At 69.4% G+C, this 8,804-nt stretch overlaps 1 protein-coding gene across 12 annotated transcripts in view; it reads left to right on the top strand.

The window, feature by feature from the left end:
* The window catches only part of LSP1 (lymphocyte-specific protein 1), a 41,238-nt gene extending 36,337 nt beyond the window's left edge, over positions 1-4,901 (top strand). For 8 of the 12 annotated variants that reach the window (XM_018042944.1, XM_018042943.1, XM_018042945.1 and 5 more), the window contains exon 11: positions 4,475-4,901. The gene's annotated coding sequence lies outside the window, so the exon portion shown is untranslated. Of the gene's footprint in view, positions 1-1,533; positions 1,950-4,474 lie in introns of those variants that run through there. The other 4 variants (XM_018042939.1, XM_018042934.1, XM_018042940.1 and 1 more) reach the window with 3 other exon arrangements.

Here is an 8,804-nt window from a genome sequence, read left to right as displayed (position 1 = left end):
TCTGCGGCCCCCACCGAGGCCTCGGTGGGGCACGGGGCGTCAGCAGGATGCCACGGCCTCTGCTGGACGCAGGGCCTCCTCGGGATGCGGGGCCTCCATGAGACGCAGGGCTTCGGCCAGATGCGGGGCCTCTGTGGGATGCACGGTGTTGGCTGGGCGTGGGGCCTCCCTGGGACTCGGGGCCTCGGTGGGGGTGAGGGCTCAGCTGGCGCGGCGGGGTCAGCTGGACGTGGGGCCTCGCGTGGGGCCTCGTGCGCGAGGGCCTCGGTGGGGCGCAGGGGCTCAGCTGGGCGCGGGGCCTCGCGTGGGCGCGCGGGGCCTCGGTGGGGCGCGGGGCTCAGCTGGGCGCGGGCCTCGTGGGGCGCGGGCTCGGGGCCTCCTGGTCTCGGCTGGCCTCGCTCACGGGGACAGGGAGGTGCGGAAAGCCCGGGCAGAGCGGGGGGCCCGCCCCCGCCCATCCTCTTCCCGGCCGTCTTCCTCAGGAGCCTCCGCAGGCGCAAGTTGTCCTTTCCCGGCTTGGGCAGCAGAGGTGGTGCGGTCCAGGGGGCCCGGGCGGCACAGCCCAGCCGTCCAGGGGCCACGGAGGCGGCCGAGATGAGCATCGCTGCTCCCTGGGCGGGAAGGAGGCAGTGGTGAGCCCAGCCCTCTGCCACAGGCCCCAGCCCGAGGGGGGCACAGGGCTCTCTCGTCTGCAGGGGACCCCCCAGGTGCGCTCTGGCAGGCGCATTTGCAGCATCGATCAAGGGGCGGCCCCGACATCACCCCCGGACTAGAGTGAGCCACAGCGGCCTGAGGTGCCTGGTGGCACGCAGCAGGCCAGGCCGGAGACCACGGCGGCGCCAAGCGGGGACACGTGCTGGGCCAGCGCCCGCAGAGGCAGGAGGGGTGGCCACCCGCAAATGTGAGAGCCGCCTCGCCGTCGCCGGGCCGACCACAGGCGCGTCCGCTGTGAGCCGCGGCGAGGTGGCGGCCAGCGGCTGGGAAGGCAGGGCAGCGTCCCGAGTGGTCGGCTGGGCGGAGGCGGGAGCCGCTCCCGCCGAGCTCCGGCTAAACGGGATGTTCCCTCAGGCCTCCCTGTGGGCTGGTCCCCAGCCAAGCCGCCCGCCCTGCTTTGTGGGCGCCACGTGCTTACAGGGACGTTGACGGATGGCGCCCGGGCAGAGCGGGGGCCGTGGGCTGGGAAGGGGGAGGCCAGGGCTGGCGGCCGCGGGGCCCGCTCTGTCAGGCAGGAGCTGGGGGGCCCGGGAAGGGGTCTGCTCCTGGCTGCTGCCCGCAACCAGAGGACCAGGACCTCCTCGGGAAGAGTAGGGTACTCAGGCTGAGTCCCTCCACCCTGAGCCCTGAGCAGGGTCCAGGCAGCAGTGTTGGGACTGGCCTCCAGTTTGGAGGGGACCGGGGAGGCTGCTCCTGGAAGCGGAGGGGTTGGAAGGGCGGCCCCAGAGAAAGGCTGCAGGCCGCGGTAGGCAGGGCCGTGGGCCCTCCTGGGACTGCGCCTGATGCCCTTCCCCCGGCCCCGACCCCATGTGGTTTCAGCTTTCCAGGAGCAGGGCACAGGCCAGCAGCAGGTCCTGCTTCCCCGACTGCACGCCCAGGGGAGAACCTGGCCAGGTCCGTCCCCCCGCCCCAACCCGACCTTGCCGAAGAAGCTGCTTCTTATGCTGGCCTCACCCGCAACCCTGGCAGCTCTTGCTGTGGGGCCCTCCGACCTCGCCCTCCGACATGGCACCCACTGCCCCCACAATTCCGGGAGGAGAGGAACTCTGGCTGTTGGTTGGTGAAGGGACCCCCTCCAGAGAAGCCGTAAGCTCCCAGGGAGGCGCCATCATGTGCTGGGAGCGGCCACGTGCTCGGGGTCCAGGTCAAGAGCCACAACCCCTGCCCTGCCTGCCACTGCCCCCACTCCCCGCTGGCAGCCCCTTCACCCTGTCCAGTAAAGCTTCCATCTGTCTTCCACGTGCTGGCCTCTCGGGGCTCACTGATGGGCGGGGGAGGAACACGGCTGTCTGGAAGGGCCACCACCCTGCCCAGTGGCGGGGTCCAAGCCTTCCTTCAGATTTGGACCCTGTCCTGTCCGGTGGCCTTCTGTGCGTGAGGCTCTGGGGCCTGAGCGCGGTGACGGTCAAAGTCAGGGTGCAGCTGGCAGTGGGCTCCAGTCCTCCTCCGGGCGTCCGTGGAGTCTGCAGCCCCTAGGCTGTGCCCCCTCTGAGGACGAGACCTTCCTTAGGGTCATCCCCATCCCGGTACCCAGGAGATTTGGTGGATGATGGATGATGGATGATGGATGGATGGAGGCTTAAGACGCATGGACAGATGGAGGGGTGGGGGAGGAGGGATGGGTAGGCGGGTGGAGGAAAAGATGGATGGATGGAGGGTCAAGGTTGATGGACAGGTGGATAGGAGAGAGGGATGGCTAGGTGGATGGACTGGTATGGAGAACAGCGAGAGAGGTGGAGGCCTCCTTGGGTGGTGGATGCTGGATAAAGCGCAGGTGGAGGGTGGGCCTAGAGAAGGGACGGCAAAAACGCCGCTGTGCAAAGAGTAGACGCAGAAGAGACAGGCAGTCAGACCATGCCTGCTTCAGGGGCGCTGGGAGGAGGACGGCGGGCGGGAGAGATGGACGGGTGGGCGGTGGGGCGGAGTGAGAAGGGAGAGAAAGCGACTGTGCATAAGCGTGCCCGAGTGCAGGGACAGGCCGGGGCGGGCAGGCTGGGGCTGTCCTTCGGGCCTGTGCCTGCCCCCGGGCCTGCACACGGCCCCACCTCGGGGCCCTGCTGCCCTCGTGTCAGGGGAGCCCCTTTGAAGAGCAGGGCCCCTGGCCCCTGGCGTCCCAGGCTGGGTCTGCTCAGAGCCCATTTTCTGAGGTCTCCTAAAGGGGAGCACGGATACGGGCAGGCCAGGAGGGCTAGAACCTGGGCATGTCACACGGCCTATCACCACGGCCCCTCCGAGGGGGCGTCCAGGGCTGTGCCCGCCAGCGGAGGAGGGTGTCTCCCAGGGAAGGAGGGCTTCTCATCCACCCGGCGGATGGGACGTTATGAGGGCCACAGGCAGAGGCAGCCCCTGGGCCACTGGGCAGCAAGCGGGGCCCGAGGGCCAAGGGGTGGGCAGAGTGGGGCAGCGAGAAGCAGCCGTCAGTCAGCCCACACTCAGCCCAGCCCCTCTCGGGGTCCTGGCCTCATCTCTCTGTGAGGGCTCAGCTGGGGCGGGGGGCGAGGGCTGACGTGGGGGCGCGGGGCCTCGGTGGGGGCGCGGGGCTCAGCTGGGCGCGGGCCTCGGGGGCGCGGGCTCGGGGCCTCCTGGTCTCGGCTGGCCTCGCTCACGGGGGACAGGGAGGTGCGGAAAGCCCCGGGCAGAGCGGGGGGCCCGCCCCCGCCCATCCTCTTCCCGGCCGTCTTCCTCAGGAGCCTCCGCAGGCGCAAGTTGTCCTTTCCCGGCTTGGGCAGCAGAGGTGGTGGCGGTCCAGGGGGCCCCGGGCGGCACAGCCCAGCCGTCCCAGGGGCCACGGAGGCGGCCGAGATGAGCATCGCTGCTCCCTGGGGCGGGAAGGAGGCAGTGGTGAGCCCAGCCCTCTGCCCACAGGCCCCAGCCCCGAGGGGGGCACAGGGCTCTCTCGTCTGCAGGGGACCCCCCAGGTGCGCTCTGGGCAGGCGCATTTGCAGCATCGATCAAGGGGGCGGCCCCGACATCACCCCCGGACTAGAAGTGAGCCCACAGCGGCCTGAGGTGCCTGGTGGGCACGCAGCAGGGCCAGGCCGGGAGACCCACGGGCGGGCGCCAAGCGGGGACACGTGCTGGGCCAGCCGCCCGCAGAGGCAGGAGGGGTGGCCACCCGCAAATGTGAGAGCCGCCTCGCCGTCGCCGGGCCGACCACAGGCGCGTCCGCTGTGAGCCGCGGCGAGGTGGCGGCCAGCGGCTGGGAAGGCAGGGGCAGCGTCCCGAGTGGTCGGCTGGGCGGAGGCGGGAGCCGCTCCCGCCGAGCTCCGGCTAAACGGGATGTTCCCTCAGGCCTCCCTGTGGGCTGGTCCCAGCCAAGCCGCCCGCCCTGCTTTGTGGGCGCCACGTGCTTACAGGGACGTTGACGGATGGCGCCCGGGCAGAGCGGGGGCCGTGGGCTGGGAAGGGGGGAGGCCAGGGCTGCGGCCGCGGGGCCCGCTCTGTCAGGCAGGAGCTGGGGGGCCCGGGAAGGGGTCTGCTCCTGGCTGCTGCCCGCAACCAGAGGACCAGGACCTCCTCGGGAAGAGTAGGGTACTCAGGCTGAGTCCCTCCACCCTGAGCCCTGAGCAGGGTCCAGGCAGCAGTGTTGGGAGCTGGCCTCCAGTTTGGAGGGGGACCGGGGAGGCTGCTCCTGGAAGCCGGAGGGGTTGGAAGGGCGGCCCCCAGAGAAAGGCTGCAGGCCGCGGTAGGCAGGGCCGTGGGCCCTCCTGGGACTGCGCCTGATGCCCTTCCCCCGGCCCCGACCCCATGTGTGTTTCAGCTTTCCCAGGAGCAGGGCACAGGCCAGCAGCAGGTCCTGCTTCCCCGACTGCACGCCCAGGGGAGAACCTGGCCAGGTCCGTCCCCCCGCCCCCCGAACCCGACCTTGCCGAAGAAGCTGCTTCTTATGCCTGGCCTCACCCCGCAACCCTGGCAGCTCTTGCTGTGGGGCCCTCCGACCTCGCCCTCCGACATGGCACCCACTGCCCCCCACAATTCCGGGAGGAGAGGAACTCTGGCTGTTGGTTGGTGAAGGGACCCCCTCCAGAGAAGCCGTAAGCTCCCAGGGAAGGCGCCATCAGTGCTGGGAGCGGCCACGTGCTGGGGTCTCCAGGTCAAGAGCCACAACCCCTGCCCTGCCTGCACTGCCCCCCACTCCCCGCTGGCAGCCCCTTCACCCTGTCCAGTAAAGCTTCCATCTGTCTCCACGTGCTGGCTCTCCGGGGCTCACTGATGGGCGGGGAGGGAACACGGCTGTCTGGAAGGGCCACCACCCTGCCCAGTGGCGGGGTCCAAGCCTTCCTTCAGATTTGGACCCTGTCCTGTCCGGTGGCCTTCTGTGCGTGAGGCTCTGGGGCCTGAGGCGGGTGACGGTCAAAGTCAGGGTGCAGCTGGCAGTGGGCTCCAGTCCTCCTCCGGGGCGTCCGTGGAGTCTGCAGCCCCCTAGGCTGTGCCCCCTCTGAGGACGAGACCTTCCTTAGGGTCATCCCCATCCCGGTACCCAGGAGATTTGGTGGATGATGGATGATGGATGATGGATGGATGGAGGCTTAAGACGCATGGACAGATGGAGGGGTGGGGGAGGGAGGGATGGGTAGGCGGGTGGAGGAAAAGATGGATGGATGGAGGGTCAAGGTTGATGGACAGGTGGATAGGAGAGAGGGATGGCTAGGTGGATGGACTGGTATGGAAACAGCGAGAGAGGTGAGGCCTCCTTGGGTGATGGATGGCTGGATAAAGCGCAGGTGGAGGGTGGGCCTAGAGAAGGGACGGCAAAAACGCCGCTGTGCAAAGAGTAGACGCAGAAGAGACAGGCAGTCAGACCATGCCTGCTTCAGGGGCGCTGGGGAGGAGGACGGGCGGGCGGAGAGATGGACGGGTGGGCGGTGGGGGCGGGAGTGGAGGGAGGGGAGGAGAAAGCGACTGTGCCATAAGCGTGCCCCGAGTGCAGGGACAGGCCGGGGCGGGCAGGCTGGGGCTGTCCTTCCGGGCCTGTGCCTGCCCCCCCGGGCTGCACACGGCCCCACCTCGGGGCCCTGCTGCCCTCCGTGTCAGGGGAGCCCCTTTGAAGAGCAGGGCCCCTGGCCCCCTGGCGTCCCAGGCCTGGGTCTGCTCAGAGCCCATTTTCTGAGGTCTCCTAAAGGGGAGCACGGATACGGGCAGGCCAGGAGGGCTAGAACCTGGGCATGTCACACGGCCTATCACCCACGGCCCCTCCGAGGGGGCGTCCAGGGCTGTGCCCGCCAGCGGAGGAGGGTGTCTCCCAGGGAAGGAGGGCTTCTCATCCACCCGGCCGGATGGGACGTTATGAGGGCCACAGGCAGAGGCAGCCCCCTGGGCCACTGGGCAGCAAGCGGGGCCCCGAGGGCCAAGGGGTGGGCAGAGTGGGGCAGGAGAAGCAGCCGGCCACTCAGCCCACACTCAGCCCAGCCCCTCTCGGGGTCCTGGCCTCAGGGACAGGAACCCAGGGCTTGTCTCCTCTGCCGTGGCAGCGTTGAGCCCCCACCTTGCAGAACCTGGGGTCAGGGCCTGCCCACCGCAGAGGTCAAGAGGCTTAGAGGGGCCACCGCCCGCTGTCTGGCCTCTGCCCTCCGTCTTGACTGTCTCAGTGGCCCCTCCAGGCAGCCCCCTGCTCCCCAGCTCTGGGCACGGAGTGCCAGCCCCACAGCACAAACCAGCAACCCACTACAGGGCCCGCAGAAGCACTCAGGGTGTGTGGGGGAGGCCACCCAGGCTGGGAAGGGCTCACTCTGAAGTGCTGTGTCAGTGGCTTCTAACTGGGGCCTGGCAGGGCCTGACCCCACGGGCTGGGCCGACTGGGAGCTCAGACTGGCTGGCACTGGAGTGGGCACCCAGGTCAGCTCAGGGCTACCAGGCGAGGTTCAAGGTCTCTGGGCCCCACCACCCCCAACCATGCACATGGGGGGCCCTGCCCTCCCCTGTCCCCCTGGGGGTCAACCCTGCAGGAACCTGAGGGGGCACAGGACCCCCACAGCCTCCTCTTTGCTCCGTGGCTCAGCTCAGATTTGCAGGCTTGAGAAGCCCACCCCAGCCTACCCTGCTCTGTCCCCAGGCCGAGGCCCTGCCCTGGGCCCTCAAACTCTTCCTGGGGTTCAGTCATTCCCTTGCTGCAGCCCCGGGCTGGGCCGCCCGGTCCGTGCCTCCAGCCCAGGTCTCCAGGCCCAGGGGGAGCCCAGCCCTGCCCCCTCCTCCCAACCCAGCACACGGGGTGTGGGTTACCTGTTGCAGGCCCTGGGCAGCCGGCGGCCGTACAGCAGCACCCGCTCAACGCCGTCCTGCAGTACCCTGGGCCTGGCGCCCTGAGAGGGAGGTCGCCGATACCCAAAATAAAACCTACCGCGTCCCTCTGACCTCAGCACCCGCTCTCTGGCGCTGCCCGCTCATGGGCGCACTCCTGCCAGGGCCAAGGCCACTGAGCGGGCAGCCACCCTCCTCTGCTGGCCGAGCAGGGTCACTGCAGGGCCGAGGAGTGCCCACCTGTGGGTAAAGACGCCCCAGGCCTGGGCGAGGTATGGCCAGCCGCTCCGGGCACCGGCGGCCGGTGGGGCCGGATGCACGTGAGCCCCTACTGTGTTTCCCCCAGCGTCTCCCTGCATCTGTGTCCGGGGGGACGGGGTTACTGTCAGCAGAGCATGGGATGCCTGCCTGAGGAGGGCCGTCAGCTCCCACCGTGGGGAGCAGATGGGGCAGAGGCCCCCCAAAAGCAGCCCAGGGCTCTCATTCGGATGTGTCTTTATGGCTGAGCCTGCTGGACACAGAGTTGGTCAACATTATCCCAGGGTCAGCGCTGTGTGTGGCCTGTCCCAGGATCCGGGCCGGAGGAGGGGTTCAGAGACCCCACGAGGGAGGCAGGACAACTCGGCGCCTCTGGCTTCGGGGGCTCCCCACCCTCAGGGGCTCTGGGGGGCGGACAGGATGGGGGCTCTGTCCACCCCTTGGCTGAGGATGGCGGGCCCACCCTGCCTGTCTCGAGCCCCACGGCCTTATCTCTGGCTTGCAGAAATTGGATGAGGTGCTGAGGGAAACCTTCCAGAAGGCTTGGGGGACCGGAGCAGGGCGCAGAGCCAGGGGGCTCCAGGGCTGGGGTGTGAGGGCGGCCATCCTGTCACCCCTGGCCCTCAGCCTCCGGAGGATAGGACCCTCATCTGAGTCTGCTGGGGACCACCCCCCGGCCTGGCCCCTGGCCCACCAGCCTCAGCTCTGGAGCAACCACAGCCCCACCGAGCCTCTCGGATCTTTCGGGCCCCTTTCCCCTGCTCTCGGCTCCCCTACCCGAGGGGCAGACCCAGAGGAGCATGTGGCCTCACTGGCCCACGAGGGGCCGTGGGAGGCTATGGGTGCGACTTCTGCCGACTGGACGGTGCCACCTGGGGTCGTGAGGAGAGAAAGAGCGGGCTCCACGGGCTCGTGGTGGAGCACACTGTGGGCAGCACGCACGGCCCAGCCTGTGGGCAGGAGGCCTGTGGGATCTGGACCCTGAGGTGGGATCTCCCGGGCTGACTGCAGAGATGTGGCCCCTGGCACCGGGAGGTGCCAGACCCCGTGCGTCAGACGTGGGCTGGCATCTCGCTCGCCCGTTTATGCTGTGTGTCCCCAGCGCGCCGCCCAGGGAACCTGGTCTGGCCACTAAATGGGCTCCGACCCCTGGGGGCCTGGCCGAGGACTCACAGGCCCCCCATTCCATGAGGGTGCGAGGCCTCAGGCCAGCCCCTCCGACGAGGAGGCTGGGTGGGCCCGGGACCTGCATGGACAGACGGCAGACCCCCTTCCTGGGAGGACCCCCTCTCTGGGCAGCTCCTTGGAGGGAGGGGCAGCTGCCTGGGAAGTCAGGGCCCCAGCCCTGGGGACTCCAGTCCAGCCCAAGGAGAGTCCTTGGCTGCCTCCTTAGAGCCACCCAACACCTTCCTCACCCTCCTCAGCCCATCAAGAATGTGCCCGCTGTCGGGGGGGTAAAAATAGAAGCTGACACTTGGCGGGGGAGGAGGGCGCCCCCGACCCCTCGGCCGCGGCCCCCCCTCGGGCTTCCTCCGCTATTCCTATTCTTGGTCAGGGGCCTCGGGGCACGGCCCCTGCCCGCCCGCACGCGCCCA

This window comes from Capra hircus, chromosome 29 (assembly GCF_001704415.2).
Source record: "Capra hircus breed San Clemente chromosome 29, ASM170441v1, whole genome shotgun sequence".
Classification (NCBI taxonomy): Eukaryota; Metazoa; Chordata; class Mammalia; order Artiodactyla; family Bovidae; genus Capra; species Capra hircus.
This window is presented reverse-complemented; position numbering and strand designations above follow the sequence as displayed.